General features: G+C 44.7%; 1 pseudogene; it reads left to right on the top strand.

Annotated features, from left to right (window-relative positions):
* The first annotated feature begins 14,470 nt into the window (after positions 1–14,470).
* Positions 14,471–16,214, top strand: LOC145933869 (uncharacterized; annotated as a pseudogene).
* Positions 16,215–16,510: the final 296 nt, after the last annotated feature.

Raw genomic sequence — 16,510 nt, 5'->3', positions numbered from 1 at the left:
ATTGGACTACTTGTAGGTAATTGCCACTTTGGTATCGCAAGCGGCCTCTTGCAAAATCTTCATTTTTTTTCATATAATTTAATAAAATTATTTTTTGTTTCTCTGTAACGTTCATTTTAATTAATTTTTTAAATACTTTTTCAAATAAGTACTAAGTTTGAAGTCTCTAAGTTTTTATGCTTAACCTCACTTTTTTGATGGCAGAGAATGAGACGTAAATTTGTGTCGTTCTCTGCCATAACCTTACTTTCTTCGGCGTGAAAATGTGAAAATGTGAGATCACTATCCCGGAAGTGCCTAGTGATCTCGCAGTTTCACTCGACACAACCGTAATTGGGCGAACAAAGTCACGTGAGATGAGAATGTGAAAAGTGAGTGAGCTCACCCAAAAACCGTAATCGACCCCCTGGACGAGAGGGTCAGGCGGAACTTGTGTAGCCTGCAACGGACTTTTCCTTCTAGTGCCGCGCAACTTCGTCACTTTCTCGGTATCTCTGAACGCCAAAAATCAGATTACTTGGGCGCCAGGTACGGTCAGGCCGCACCACTCAAAATAACACGATAATTAATTCTACGATAGTGACGGCTTACGCTCGGTAACTCAGTTTCTTAATTGGCAGAGGGGCGGGGTTCTTAATGCGAGGAATCATGCTCGGGGCTTCGGAGAGAAGGAGAGTCATTGAATCGGCACATGGAAATACTTAAATAAAAGTTAAATAAATATATTTCAGATTAGAAAATGGATTGAAGTTTCACATTACTTATTTACGGCCTCGTGACTCGGTAGATCCTCGACACTCGAGGTAGTACAAAACAATTATGGTTCGAGATTTATCGCTACCGAGGGGAACACATCCCGTATTACATTTCAATCGAGGAGGCGGGGGAGAAAGACATTCCCAAATTACAAGACTCAAAGACTCGACACAAGATAATCAGAAGAACGAAACTTGATAACTAATTAGTCTAACATTTATGTACAAAATTCTGGACTGTCGACTCGGTACGGCTCTCCACGGAGAGAGAGAGGCTGCGCTGTTCTTACGTTAATGGCGAATCTCGGTACGGGTCTCGCGTTTCGTACACTCCCGAGTGCTCGGTAACGAAAGTAATTAACAATGCATAGATAACAATTCTAGCCGTGCCCTTAGAGACGCGAGTCCCTGCCGAGTTCGCTCTTACCGAGATTTCGAAGTGGTGGCCTTACAATGTATGGAGGTCCGTCGGTGTCTCACGTGGTTCGCACGCCGCAGTCTCGTCGAACAGTCTCCGACTCTGGGCTCACGGCACGCCGGTAGCCGGCGTCGGTGGCGCTGCGCGCGCCGCCTATAATCGATCCTTGATCCTCTGTCGACGATAGTCGATCCTTGTGGGCCTCGTTGCCCCGGTATTTTCGAAACTGCTCTCGATACTTTTCGGAATGTTGGTGCGGATAATGTGGCTGCTCGCTGCACGTTCCGAATAACTGCTTCTTTCCTTCTCTAATGGCTGTCGACTTGCTGGGGAACCCGCCGAGAGGTGATCAGTCTCCGACGGTTCCGCTTTCTTCGGGACGATGCCGGCGGCCCCACTGGAGTAGCCATCCCTGTCTCGAGATGTCGGTACCTTTTTATGTGCTCCTCCGCTTAGTTCCGTCCGCTATCCGAGGCTGTAAAACGTATCCGGCAGTAACGGGCCCTTGCGTATTTATTCTATTTATTTGACAATAAATACCTTACTTGACCGCGTTACCCGGCGTCCCCGAGCGCACCGCTTCCACCCACGTCGTCCACTCTTGCTGCGTTTTCCGCCATCCCACGATGGCTGCTCCCTTCGATACATTAGGGTCTTCTCTGACCACTCACTTCCACTCGGTAAATCTACGGGACTTAAATAACTAAAGACGAGTCGACGAAGAAAAGTTCGTCGCTCGCCGACCAAAATCCGCCCTCTCTCGACCCTTCCTCGGCCGGGCCGTGCCGGCCCTGTGACGGGCGTAAAAACGTCACGTCACAACTCCCCCCTTCCCGGGGAGGACCGAGGCGGTCTTGGACACCGACGCACGTCGATGACCACCAATCCGAAGCCAAAACACCAATTTCACCAGGACGTCCAAAACTAAGCGCTCTCACCAATTCTCTCCGGGAGCTTCCTGTACCGTCTAAGTCCCTATACTTACTACACAGAGATTCGAGAGCACGACCATTCTTATTTAGACGAGTCAGGAGGGTCTAGGGTTAAACACAACAACTGCAGAATACATTTTTATTACGCCTCCGCGTAGATCGTACAAACTACAAAACATAACTATAGGTACCTTTAATTGACTCTATCACAGCCGAGAGAGAAATAGAAAAAAAACAAAGGCTTAGACTAGAGGGGGAGGGGCACGAAACAAAAAAAAATAAAATGACAAAAACAAAACAAAAAGAGAAACGAAGTAAAAGAAAACAAAAACAAACAAAAAAAACTCTCCCGTAAGGGGCCGCTTTGTTTAGGGCCAGGAGGGGCAGGGCGTGGGGCGCGTGTCCCGTCGGCGACCATTCCGCTCTTGAGTTCGTCGCGGGCCTCTCTCGTCCTGCGAGGGTGCGTTCGGCTCATAAGAGGGTCCGCACCGCGGGCAGGAGCGTACTGTCTCCCCGACGCGTCCACACCCGTAACAGAAATCTCTCCGCGGCTGTGGACAGGCGGTATAGCGGTGGCGGCCCCCGCAATTCCAACAACCGAGGGGCAACGCCTCGGTAATCGGCGGCGTCCTGGGGCCTCCCGCCCTCTCCCTTGGTACTGGGGGGTTCGTCTGCGTGGCCTCGGTAGCGGGTGGTCGGTCTGGGCGGCCCTTTCGGTGCCCCCAGGCGGTAAACGGACCTGCTGTCCGACATGGCGCATTGGGGGACGCTCCCGGATTTCTCCGGAGATGCGGGTTTGCGTCCCCGTTTCTCTTACAGAAGGGAACTCCCGGACTACCGCTCCCCGGGTTGTCACCACCATGCTCCGGATGGTCTCCTGGGCGTCTGCTACGTCCGTCCAGAATTCGGGGCAGTTCCCCTCGATATACTGCACAAGGTGTTCGTGCCGTTGGAGGAAGCGGGCCCATTCCGTCCTTGCGGGGTCGCCCATATCGAAAAGTAGCTAATCGGGATCAGGAATGTGATATGGTTTTAGGTCTTGTATATGTATTTTGCCTACGGCCGACCCGTCTAAGCGAGTCAGCTCGTAGACTACGGAGGATAGTTTCTTGCCGATCCGGAAGGGACCCTCGAATTTAGGTGCCAGTTTCGCTGCGAAGTTATGCGCGGCGGAGGACAGAACGTGCTGTTTTTTCAGTACGAGCTCTCCCGTACGGAAAACACGGGGCCGACGCCGCAGATTATAATGCGACGCTTGCCTCTGGTGTGCCCCCTCTAAATTCTCGGTAACCCACTCCTGTATAACCTTTAGGCGGTTCATCCTATCTGACCAAGCCGCGGGATCTGCTGCTTCGACCTGAGTCATACTGTTACCTCGGTCTCGCAACCTTGCCCTCGGTACTAATTCCCGCCCTAGATTCAAAAAGGCCGGCGATGTTCCTATCGAGGAATGCACGGCTGTGTTATAGGCAAATCTAAAATCGGCAATATGTTTATCCCATTCTCTATGGTCTCTATCGATAAACGCGACGATCATAGTTTTTAAAATCCGATTCACCCTCTACGGGATTCGCTTGAGGGTGATACGGGGGAACTGTCGTGTGAGTTATCTTATGATTGTCGGCGAAATCCTTTATGACTCGATTCACAAACTCGGTACCGTTATCCGTTAATAGAAATTTTGGAGTTCCCCATCGCGAAATTACTAGATCTTCGAGAGCCTCCCTTATTTTTGGTCCGTTCGCCGATCTAAGCGTCTTACACTCTATCCATTTGGTGAATAGATCTTGAATCACCAAGAGATACTGAAATCCCGATTTACTCCGGGGTAACGGCCCCATAATATCCGCTGCGACTATCGTCCACGGCGCTTCCGGGATCCGTCTACCCATAAGTCCCGCAGGGTTGGCTTGCTCGATCTTAGTTCTTTGGCACGTATCGCATCTCTTTACGTATTTGACTACGTCTCTAAACATTTGCGGCCAATAGTATGATACTGCCAGACGCTGATAAGTTTTATCGATACCTAGGTGTCCGGATTGGGGAACATCGTGCGCTTCGTGTAACGCTTCCCCCCTCAATTCGCAAGGTAATACCAGCTTCCACCTATCCAAATCCTCCACGATCTCTGAAATAACCGGTTTCGATCTTAAGAAATACAATCGCTCGTCTAGGACTCTCCACTGATTGTATCGCTCCGGCTCTTGTACTACTGTACGTACCGTTGCTTGTACCATTTATCTGTACTCTCGGTATCCGGGATATCGACTATTTCGGCCGGCGCGATCAAAGCAACATTAACTTCCCCCTCGTGGCTTCGCGATAAGGCGTCAGGCACATGGTGTAGTGCGCCTTTCCTGTGTACGATCTCGTAGTCGTATTCTAGCAACTCGAGGGCCCATCTCGCTAGCCTGCCCGTGGGGTTTTTTAAATTATGGAGCCATCTCAGGCTACTGTGGTCGGTTATGACTGTAAACCGATAGCCCTCTAGATACGGTCTAAATTTCTTAATGGACCACACAACGGCTAGACACTCCTGCTCGGTAACAGAGTACTTTTTCTCGGGGTCCACGAGGGCTCGACTCGCGAAAGCGATCACTCTCTCCCCCTCCCCAAAAGATTGCGTCAAAACAGCTCCTACTCCTACCGAGCTGGCGTCTGTTTGTAACACGAAAGGTTTTTCGAAATCCGGACATGCTAAAACCGGGGCCGTTGTGAGGTGTTCTTTAATAGATTGCACCGCGTTAGACTGCTCTATCCCCCACTCCCATCGCTTATTTTTCTTAAGTAGACGGGTCAATGGTTCCGTAATCGTGGCTAACTGGGGTATGAATCTGCGGTACCAAGAGGCCATTCCTAGGAAACGTCTGAGTTGTCGGATGTTTCTCGGTATCGGGAACTCTAAAACGGGTTGCGTCTTTTCCGGATCAACTGTAAGTCCCTCCCTCTGAACGATAAAACCAAGGTACTTTACTTGGGACTTGCAGAACTCACACTTCTCCGGATTGATCGTCAAACCCACTGCAGTTATTTTTGCTAAGACTCGCTTCAGCCAAACCAAATGCTCTTCAAAAGTAGGAGTCGCGATAACTATATCATCCAAATATGCGAACGTGAATGGTTCCATCTCCGGACCGATTAATTTATCCAACAATCTCTGAAACGTGGCCGGGGCTCCGGTGAGCCCGTACGGCATCCGTTTGAATTGATACAGCCCCTTACCCGGTACGCTGAACGCGGTGACTTTCCTACTTCCTTTCGCTAAAGGGATCTGAAAGTAGGCCTGACTGAGATCGAGGGTCGAAATGTAATGTGCCGCTCGAAGCTTATCCAAAATACTATTCATGTTAGGCAGAAGGTATGCGTCTTTTTTCGAGATCTCGTTTACCTTTCTAAAATCTAGACAGAATCGGTACTTCCCGTTAGACTTCTTCACCATCACCACTGGGTTTGACCATTCACTGAACGAAGGCTCGATTATACCCGCGCGTAACATCTTATCTACTTCTTCGCGTATGGCTTCCTGTATTCGCGGAGAAACTACATAGCAACGTTGTTTGACCGGCCTATTAGATCCGGTGTCGATACGGTGTTCTGTAAGTGATGTTACTCCCGGATTTTCGCTCGGTATCGGAACGGTCTCTTTTAAAAATTCGTCTAACTTTTCTCGTTGGGTGATGGTGAGTTCGGGTAGTCCGCTGCACATATAATTGGTTCCCTCGGTAGAATCGAACTGATGGCGGACGGTAGGTTGCCGCGAAAAGAACCACTCGGATCTTGCTAAATCTAACCCTATGCCGAATTTGCACAAAAAATCCATCCCGACAATACAGGAAACTGCTAGATCCGGTAGCAACCCTACCATAAGTTTATGCTCGACGTCGCCTAACCGGAGGGGTACTTCGCAAATTTCGCCGATTCGCGCTATTTGACCGTTGGCTGTCCTTATTTTTCCGTCTCGGTATCGCGATACGGGTATCTTGAGAGACTTGATCAATTGAATTCCCTCACTCCCGAAGAGCGTTCTACTAGAACCGGAGTCTACCAGGCGGTCAACGGTTTTCCTCGTATTTGTATATTGAAATACTGCAATGGCGGAAACTCGGTATCATCTAACGTAACGTACGACTGAATGCCTGCCGAATTTACATTTTCGCGGGTCTTCTCCACTGGAGCCGTTAGGACCCGTTCTACCGACTCCCGCTCCCGTTTCCCGAACAGTTAGGACAGGTACGCAGCGTGTGCTGTTTCTTCCCACACCGATAGCAGTGGAGATTTCGCGCCTGCCTACAGTCTCGCGATCGGTGTCCCTTCCCCTCACAGTTCCAGCATTTTAATTCGGCTAACCGGGTATTATTCGCGGCGAAAGTTGAGGGTTTAGGCTCGAAATTGGCGTCCGATATCACGTTCGCGGAGGGCTTCCCTCCCGTCTCGGTAGCCCCGCCTTTCTTTCCTTGTTGTTTCGGTACGGATATTCCTGCCGCGGTCATCGTCTTAGAATTTTTCGAGGATCGTGGGGTTGCGCGGTAGGCAAGTTCCGGGAAAATAGAACGCGTCGCGATCGGTAGCTTGTCTAGGTCGTAGCATTCTTCTACCTGAGAGGCCAACGTTTCCAACGAGCGAAAGTCGTAAATCTCGGTACGGCGTACCGCGACGCGCAATCTCGGTAGCATATTTCGGTGGGCGTAGTTCAGTTGCTCGCCTAGATTCCATGTGGGGTCTAGGCGTTCGAATAAAGCCTGCATACAGGTTATATAATCCGCCATCGGCTCGTCTTCCCCTTGTTTCCGGCGCATTATTTCATCCCTCAACATGAACTGAAAATTTGGACAACCGAAACGCGAACGCCATGCGGCCTCAAAGGCTCCCCAAGTATGCCAAAGATGTCGATTCAATCGGAACCAGTGAGCCGCGGTGCCCGATAGAAAGAAGGGCAGACATTTAAAAATTTCCTCATCGTCTAAAGGAATTAATTGACGACCCTGCTCTATTTTAATTAGGAAAGCTTCCGCTTCTCCATCCCGGGCCCCGGAGAAGTTGAGGTTCCACTTCCTCATAATATTATACGCGTCCATTGCCGTATTTGCCCTACCGCGAAGTAGTCGTGGGTTAAGGGCCCTTCGCAACTCTGGAGGTGTCGGGACCTCCACTCATGTCAGGGGTCTCGGTATCTGCCTAGGCTCCCCCCCGACCGCCCCCTCTTCCTCTTTCTGTTCGTCATCGGAGGAATTATCGGATATCTCGGGGGTAGATACGTGTTCCTTCCCGGCTAAGTTCGCGGCCTCGAATCTAAGCAGTCTACTCCGGAGGGTGGGGAGAATCCCTTTTACTGATAATCCCCTAGCCGCGAGTTCCCTTTTCAGCTCGTCCACCTTAAGAGCGCATATCCATCCCAGGCTCTCCTTAGTGGTCATTATTGCGAAATATCGCGAGAGAAAGAAATATTGTCGATAGTCAACGCGTATCTCTCGTTATTAAACCCAGCACGGACGTCACCGAGCGATAAGAGACGGAACCAGTACGCTTTAAATATTTTGTCGTCCCGCGAGATCGTCGAGTTCCGACTCTCAAATAAATATTATCTCCCTATTATGCGACCTCGCCAATACTACGCGACTCAATACCTATCAAATTCCACAACCGCGACCTTGATCGTTCAGTTTCAAAATGTAAGCAAACAGCTCCTCTGTCTCGAGCGTCTAAATATTACGGGAGTATCCTTGGTGATTCATTCAAGGACTCTCGATAACTCACACATATAGTACCCAAAAGAAATTATTATGCCTAACCATTCCAATGTATCCGATCAAGTCGGAATGCTCACGAAAACTGTACGCGCGGGGACACACCGAAAGAGAAAAAAAAATCGTGAGAAAAGAAAACATATAACACCCGAACGAATCCCTCGATTCCACTGTGTTATTCTAAATTTTTTACTACTAAAGATAGGATTCATATAAAAGAAAAAAAATTATCGAATGAAAAGATGTAACGTTATTCCAAACAGAAAATAGAACTGAAGCGAGAGAGAAAGAAAAAAAAAGTATATATATATCCTTTAATTACCACGTCCCCGTTAGGCGAATATTCTTGTCGAAAATTTTATTCCTAATACTATACAATCGCAACGACTTTACTCGAATCCTCTATATAACACACCGAGTCGCAAAGAAACATATAAGGACACACAATATTATTGTAGGTAACCGATACGCGGTGTTTACCGTGCCGCGCGCGAGCTTCAATGGAATGCGTGCTCGAACCCGCGCAGCGGTTCTCCGCCTCGAGGGAGAAACAATGTATACGCGATGGTACTCTAAATTCGGAGTTTATTCGTCTCGGCAAGAACCGTCTCACAGGAAAATCTTTTTCCCAGCTCAAAATATATCAATCAAATAAATACATACGAAAAATACACATAAATAACACATAAAAAGAAAAGAAAGAAACGAGGAAACAATAAAGTAAACGGAAAATGTTCGGGGAATATGGAACGGCTGTGCGATGGCGATAGCCAACACAAAGAAATCTCCTATCTCTCTCCTGACTTCTCTCCTTATCTCCGTCGCTTAAGCCAAGTCTCAAATTTCTTAATTAACCGAGGTTAAAATAATTTTCCCTCGGGCCCCACGTTGGGCGCCAAATTTGCAACGGACTTTTCCTTCTAGTGCCGCGCAACTTCGTCACTTTCTCGGTATCTCTGAACGCCAAAAATCCGATTACTTGGGCGCCAGGTACGGTCAGGCCGCACCACTCAAAATAACACGATAATTAATTCTACGATAGTGACGGCTTACGCTCGGTAACTCAGTTTCTTAATTGGCAGAGGGGCGGGGTTTTTAATGCGAGGAATCATGCTCGGGGCTTCGGAGAGAAGGAGAGTCATTGAATCGGCACATGGAAATACTTAAATAAAAGTTAAATAAATATATTTCAGATTAGAAAATGGATTGAAGTTTCACATTACTTATTTACGGCCTCGTGACTTGGTAGATCCTCGACACTCGAGGTAGTACAAAACAATTATGGTTCGAGATTTATCGCTACCGAGGGGAACACATCCCGTATTACATTTCAATCGAGGAGGCGGGGGAGAAAGACATTCCCAAATTACAAGACTCAAAGACTCGACACAAGACAATCAGAAGAACGAAACTTGATAACTAATTAGTCTAACATTTATGTACAAAATTCTGGACTGTCGACTCGGTACGGCTCTCCACGGAGAGAGAGAGGCTGCGCTGTTCTTACGTTAATGGCGAATCTCGGTACGGGCCTCGCGTTTCGCACACTCCCGAGTGCTCGGTAACGAAAGTAATTAACAATGCATAGATAACAATTCTAGCCGTGCCCTTAGAGACGCGAGTCTCTGCCGAGTTCGCTCTTACCGAGATTTCGAAGTGATGGTCTTACAATGTATGGAGGTCCGTCGGTGTCTCACGTGGTTCGCACGCCGCAGTCTCGTCGAACAGTCTCCGACTCTGGGCTCACGGCACGCCGGTAGCCGGCGTCGGTGGCGCTGCGCGCGCCGCCTATAATCGATCCTTGATCCTCTGTCGACGATAGTCGATCCTTGTGGGCCTCGTTGCCCCGGTATTTTCGAAACTGCTCTCGGTACTTTTCGGAATGTTGGTGCGGATAATGTGGCTGCTCGCTGCACGTTCCGAATAACTGCTTCTCTCCTTCTCTAATGGCTGTCGACTTGCTGGGGAACCCGCCGAGAGGTGATCAGTCTCCGACGGTTCCGCTTTCTTCGGGACGATGCCGGCGGCCCCACTGGAGTAGCCATCCCTGTCTCGAGATGTCGGTACCTTTTTATGTGCTCCTCCGCTTAGTTCCGTCCGCTATCCGAGGCTGTAAAACGTATCCGGCAGTAACGGGCCCTTGCGTATTTATTTTATTTATTTGACAATAAATACCTTACTTGACCGTGTTACCCGGCGTCCCCGAGCGCACCGCTTCCACCTAGGTCGTCCACTCTTGCTGCGTTTTCCGCCATCCCACGATGGCTGCTCCCTTCGATACATTAGGGCCTTCTCTGACCACTCACTTCCACTCGGTAAATCTACGGGACTTAAATAACTAAAGACGAGTCGACGAAGAAAAGTTCGTCGCTCGCCGACCAAAATCCGCCCTCTCTCGACTCTTCCTCGGCCGGGCCGTACCGACCCTGTGACGGGCGTAAAAACGTCACGTCACAAGCCAAATTGTCGAGCTCATCCGACAATTGAAGCGGTGCGAAAGGCTGCAGAAAGCCCTCCTCGTAATCATGCGGATTTTGCACACGCAATTTCGGCACTTGTAATTTTTATCCATTTTTGGTGCAGTGCAATAAATAAATTATAACACAACATTTTATCGCCTTTTTTATTATTTTTTCTCCTTTTCCTTGTTTTAAGTGTTTTCATAAATTTCAGTACATTTTACTAAATTCGAGCAAATTTGGTATTTTCTGGTAAATTCTGGTGAATTTTAACAATTTAAAAGAGATTTAGTTAAATTCTATCAAATTATGAATTTTCTAACTTTATTTTATTATATTTACAACAATTTTCATTCATTTTAGTACATTTAACTAAATTCGAGCAAATTTGGTATTTTCTGGTGAATTCTGATGAATTTTAACAATTTTTACGAGATTTTGTTAAATTTTATCATATTCTGCATTTTCTAACTTTATTTAATTATATTTACAACAATTTTTATTAATTTCAGTACATTTAACTAAATTCGAGCAAATTTGGTATTTTCTGGTAAATTCTAGTGAGTTTTTAACAATTTTTACGAGATTTTTTTAAATTCTATCAAATTCTGCATTTTCTAACTTTACTTAATTATATTTACAACAATTTTCATTTATTTTATTACATTAAACTAAAAGGCTCGACTCGGCTGGGAGCTCGGCTCGGCTAGGCGGCCCGCCAATCTTCACTGCTATGACCACGGCGTGTTGCACGTTCCGTATATGGCAATGAGTCAGCTGTTGTGCAAGTGTGCTTCTTGGCGATCCACGTTGCCGTTTCTTTATAGGTACGTATGTGTAATATAAATGCATGTTGGGTTTCATTGCACGTGGTAGGAAAATAGGTGAAGAATGTGTTAAACTATTTCATTTAATGGGAATGCATGTTGCTTTTTCTCTTACGTTATGTAAAAATATAGGTTATGATTCTGTGATAGGTTTTTGTAGCAAGTAGCTATGTGTAATATTGTTATTAAATTTTACCTACTTTTCAACAATTTAAATAAATTGTAATAAATTTTAGTCAATTTTGTTAAATTTTGTATTTTATAATAATTCCTACTAAATTTGGGACAATTGTACAGAATTTCAGTTTATTTCTCAAAATTCTACTAATTCTATCAAATTTGGTATCTTGTTATTTAATTCAATTAAGTTTTCAACAATTTAAATAACTTTTTATAAATTTAAACTTATTTCTGTAAAATTTTGTATTTTATAGTAATTTTTAGTAAATTTTGGACAATTGTAAAGAATTGAAGTTTATTCAAGTAAATTTGACTTCATTCTATCAAATTTGGTATCTTGTTATTTTATTCTATTAAGTTTTCAACTATTTAAATAAATTTTTATAAATTTTAATTCCGAGCCTTCTAACTCGTCAAAGGTTAGAGATAGAGGTCGGACCCATATTACCTTTCTCGTTCCTCTCTCGGAGCTCTACAAGAAAGTATTACGACTGTTCGCTCCAAGACTTATAGTTTCCGAGTTATCGCATTTTTTGTAAAAGTAAACAAGTTTCCGAGCCTTCTAACTCGTCAACGGTTCGGGATACGAGGTCGGACCCGTATTACCTTTCTCGTTCCTCTCTCGGAGCCCTACAAGAAAGTATTACGACTTTTCGCTCCAAGACTTATAGTTTCAAACTTATCGCATTTTTTTTAAAAGTAAACAAGTTTCCAATTATCTTAACTCGTAAACGGTTAGAGATACGAGGTCCAAACTTATACCTTTCTCGTTTCTCTCTTCGAGCCCTGCCAAAAGGTATTACAACTTTTCACTCAAAGAGTTATAGTTTCCGAGTTATGGAATTTTTTCTATAAGTAAACAATGACTCGAGTCGTAAACGGTTACAGATTCGTTGATCTTGTCGAGTCCTACAAAAAAGTATTACAACTTTTCGCTCCACGACTTATAGTTTCCGAGTTATCTAATTTTTGAATTTTCCCCCTCTTTTTTTTTACAAGATTGAGCGCACCCCCTGGTCCAGCACACATTCGTCGGCACCCGCAGCGCGTACAAAAAAGGTAAGTACCCCGTGAAAGTCGAATTTTCGTCTTTTCACTACTTTTCACAACTTTTCACTATCCCCATTCGATCGAGTACAATGTACCCGGATTTCCCAACTCGTAAACGGTTACAGTTACGAGTTTGGACAAGATAACCTTTTTTGTACATCTCGTGGAGATGTACAACAAAGTATTACAACTTTTCGCTCCGCGACTTATAGTTTTCGAGTAATGTAATTATCTTACTTATTTCCTTCTTTTTTTAGGTTTCCAACACTGTTGAGCGCACCGGCTGGTGGAGGACATCTTTCGAGTACACTTGGAGCGTCTAGAAAAAAGGTAAGTACCCCGCGAAAGTGGAATTTTCGTTTTTTAACCGATTATAGTGAGTAAATATACCCGGATTTTGCAACTCGTTAACGGTTACAGATACGAGATCGGACAAGACGACCTTTTTTGTACATCTCAAAGAGATGTACAAGATAGGACTAACGTCGATCTCGTATCTGATATCGTTCAAGAGTTGGGAGATTATTTATCGTTTATTATCTTTTAATTCTCATTTCAGTAATCCTGCAATCATGCCGGTTAATCCCGACGGACGGGCACGTCTCAACGTTCCGGCGGAATGGTTGTGGGAGGACGCGGAGATGGAGGAGACCGCTAGGCAAGCGGACATCGCGGAGAGGGATACTGCGAGTGTTGGTACGTAGATGGAATAACTTATTTTTGGCTTACCCTTAAAATATTTCTTCAGTTTCAGAAAATACTCCGGATGCCGAGTTCATGGACTTCCTCGACAGTATCCCGAGGGAAGTCCGCATGGAGCGGTGGAGCGAATGCGGCGAGCGGAGGGAGATAGACGTCCGAGTCGTAAGTACATATTTTTTTACATTGAATCCCATCCCTTCGCGGTTAAATATTTAATAATTTTTTTATTTTTCAGCAACAAATATGGAGAGTTCGCGCCGCCTTGTTCGCTACCTTCCCGCGGAAATGCAGGCGGAGGCAAATAATTTCCTACAGTGGTCAATGGGCGCAAGGAGCGAGGTGCAGCGCGAGGTCGGCGCATCCGGTGGTAGGTACATTTTCAATAATTTTTATTCATCCTTTACAGGATATTTATTCTTTTTCATCTTTTCAGGAACGAGTCCTAATGTGTCGGACGTGTCGGACGACACATTAGGGCTAATTGAGAGCTTCCCCCTGGAGGAGCGCGCGGACCTCTGGCGCCTCTACGAGAAGGGCGTGGAGGCTGGAAGGAGGGCGGAGAGACGGGCGAGGGAGAGAGAGGAGAAGTAAAAAAATTCTTTCAAAATTTATTTTTAAAATTATATAATCTTTTTTTAAATTTTATATCTATTCTTAAATTTGATTACATTTTATATCTTATTAATATTTAGCATGTAAAACAATAAATAAGACACACACACACACACAAGACTCTCCAAAATCCGTCCCCACCTCCACGCGGTGAGAGTCGGGCAACGTCCAGGGTAACTTTGGACGACTGAGGGGGCTCCGGTTACACGCATACTTATTCATATTTATTTTAAATTTCTGTTTTACTTTCTCGCATGTGCTTTTACGAGCAGCGTTCAATATATATACTAGTATCTTCCTCCTATGTATCTCACCCAACAAGGTAAGTACAAGCAAGGTAAGTATTTTTATTATTAATTTTTACGAATTTAAGGAGTAAAGCCACCTTGAAATTTTCAAAAAATCGAATTTTTTTAGCTTAAAACCTTCCTTAAAGCCTCAAGAATAAGAAAAAAAATGTCTCGTGGTCAGAAAAAACCTCGAACCCGTTGTTTACGGCAGTTTTCCGAGGCGCCCTGCGGCGCGTCGAATACACTTTGGGATGCTTACCGCGCGCTCGGGTTTTGACCTGTCTAATCGTGCGTGGGGATTTGAAAAGAACATATTGTCGAAGTTTCTGGTAGTTTAGGAGGTTCATATAATAGCTCCTAGATGTCGTTAGCGGTAAATAACGGCCATAACCTTTGTGTAAAATCAGTCGAGCTGCCAGACAGATGCCGCGTGCATGCTTTTGCTTCGTGCGTTTCATAAGCTTATATTTTTAGTAACAGTTACTGAAATTAGTGAACAAAATGAGTGGTACGTCGAAATATCGTAACCGTAAAGCTACAAGAGGTGGACAAAGTACGATAAATAAGCCAACTGTATCACAAAGGCGACCTAAAAACCGTTATGAAGTGGAGGCAGACGATCCCGCCAAAAACGTCGGCACATCCGCCAAGAAGTTGAAACTAAGTGACAGTGCTCGTGATATCGAAGTTGATCCATCTTTCGGTTATCGGTTCATCAATTTTGTGGCTGTTTTTTCAGCAATTTCGTTAGTAGTGAAGTGTAAAGTATGCAACTCAGGCGTCACATTTACTGAAAGTAGTAAACGCGGACTTGGTTTTAAAATAGTTGTTTCTTGTGAAAACTGTGCGAAAACTGAAATTCCAAATAGTCCACTTATCAATCACAGAGCATACGAAATCAATAAAAGAATAATTTTAGCCATGCGACTGCTTGGAGTAGGTTTACACGGAATAAAGAAATTCTGTGCATTTATGGAACTTCCTCGGCCAATATTTCACTCATTTTATGATAAAGTAGTCAAAATTATTGGTGATGCCACAGAACGTGTTTGTAAGGCTAGCATAGAAAATGCAGTAAAAATAGAAAAACAAGAAAATGCAAGAAAAGGTTTATCAAAAGAATTGATCGTATCAGGAGACGGTTCGTGGAGAAAACGGGGATTTTCATCATTGTTCGGTTTGGTGTCTTTAATCGGAAGGAATACTGGCAAAGTAATCGATATACTTATAAAATCTAGTTATTGCAAGGCTTGCGAATATTGGAAAAATAAAAGTGATACTGCAGAATATGAAGAGTGGCTTGAAACACATGAAAATAAACCACACGGGCTCGGCTGGCAAAATGGAGGTGGATGCAGTTGTCGACATGTTTAAGCGTTCTGAAAGTTTATATCAAGTAAAATACGGCAGCTACATTGGAGATGGCGATTCTAAAACCTTTGCAGGTCTTGTAAAGTCTGAACCGTATGAGAACTTCGTTGTACAGAAGAAAGAATGTATCGATCACGTGCAGAAAAGAATGGGCACTCGGCTAAGAAATTTGAAAAAGAACGTACGCGGTCTCGGCGGGAAAGGAAAATTAACAAATAAACTCATCGATGACCTTTCAATTTACTATGGCTTAGCTATTCGCAGGAATCCCAATTCAGTAGAAGAAATGAAAAATGAAATTTGGGCAACGTTATATCACAAGCTGTCAACGGATGAAAATCCTCAACACAGCAAGTGTCCAGCTGGTGAAAATTCATGGTGTTCGTGGCAAAAGGCAAAAGCCACCAACACATTAAATCATTTTTCACACAAGAAGGCTCTACCGACAACAGTTTTCGAAGCTATCAAGCCCATCTACGAAGAGTTGAGCAGGGATGACCTTCTAAATCGATGCTTAGGTGGTTTCACTCAAAACAGCAATGAAAGTTTTAACGCAATGGTATGGTCAATGGCCCCAAAAAGTACGTCAAGCGGAAAAACTGTACTGGACATTGCTGGGAACCTTGCCGTATGCACTTTCAACGATGGCATTAGCAGTGTAATGCAAGTTATACGATCCTTGGACATGACAGTTGGAACGAATTGTTATAATTTCTGCGTTGAGGCGGACGAACTTCGCATCGATTATTCGGACCGATCGCTGTCTGAGGCTGCAAAAACAGCTCGAATTGCCTCAAAATCGGACAGAAAAAAAGAAGAAGAGTTCAACATCAACATAGAAGGTCAATTATACGGTGCAGGCATCGCAGATTAAAGGTATACTATACTTTTCGACCGTAAAATGTTACTTAAAACTTTAAACGCGTTTTTCTCAAAACTGCATTTTTACAATCGGGCGTAACGATAGTGGCTACAAATCTTTATCGATTGCCTTCAAATTTGGAGGGTATCTTTTTACATATATAATCTAAAGTAGTACGTAGGGATTTTTCGATATGTTATAAACTTTTTTTTTTATAAACAATTAATTATGAAATTTTTACGTGAAAAAATGAATTTTGGGTTCATATGCTCACCATTTTCCGAAAAACCGGTATTTTCAAATTTCCC

The sequence above is a fragment of the Prenolepis imparis genome, unplaced genomic scaffold (assembly GCF_030444845.1).
Source record: "Prenolepis imparis isolate NDT839.2.m4 unplaced genomic scaffold, iyPreImpa1.0 SCAF_3, whole genome shotgun sequence".
Taxonomy (NCBI): domain Eukaryota; kingdom Metazoa; phylum Arthropoda; class Insecta; order Hymenoptera; family Formicidae; genus Prenolepis; species Prenolepis imparis.
This window is presented reverse-complemented; position numbering and strand designations above follow the sequence as displayed.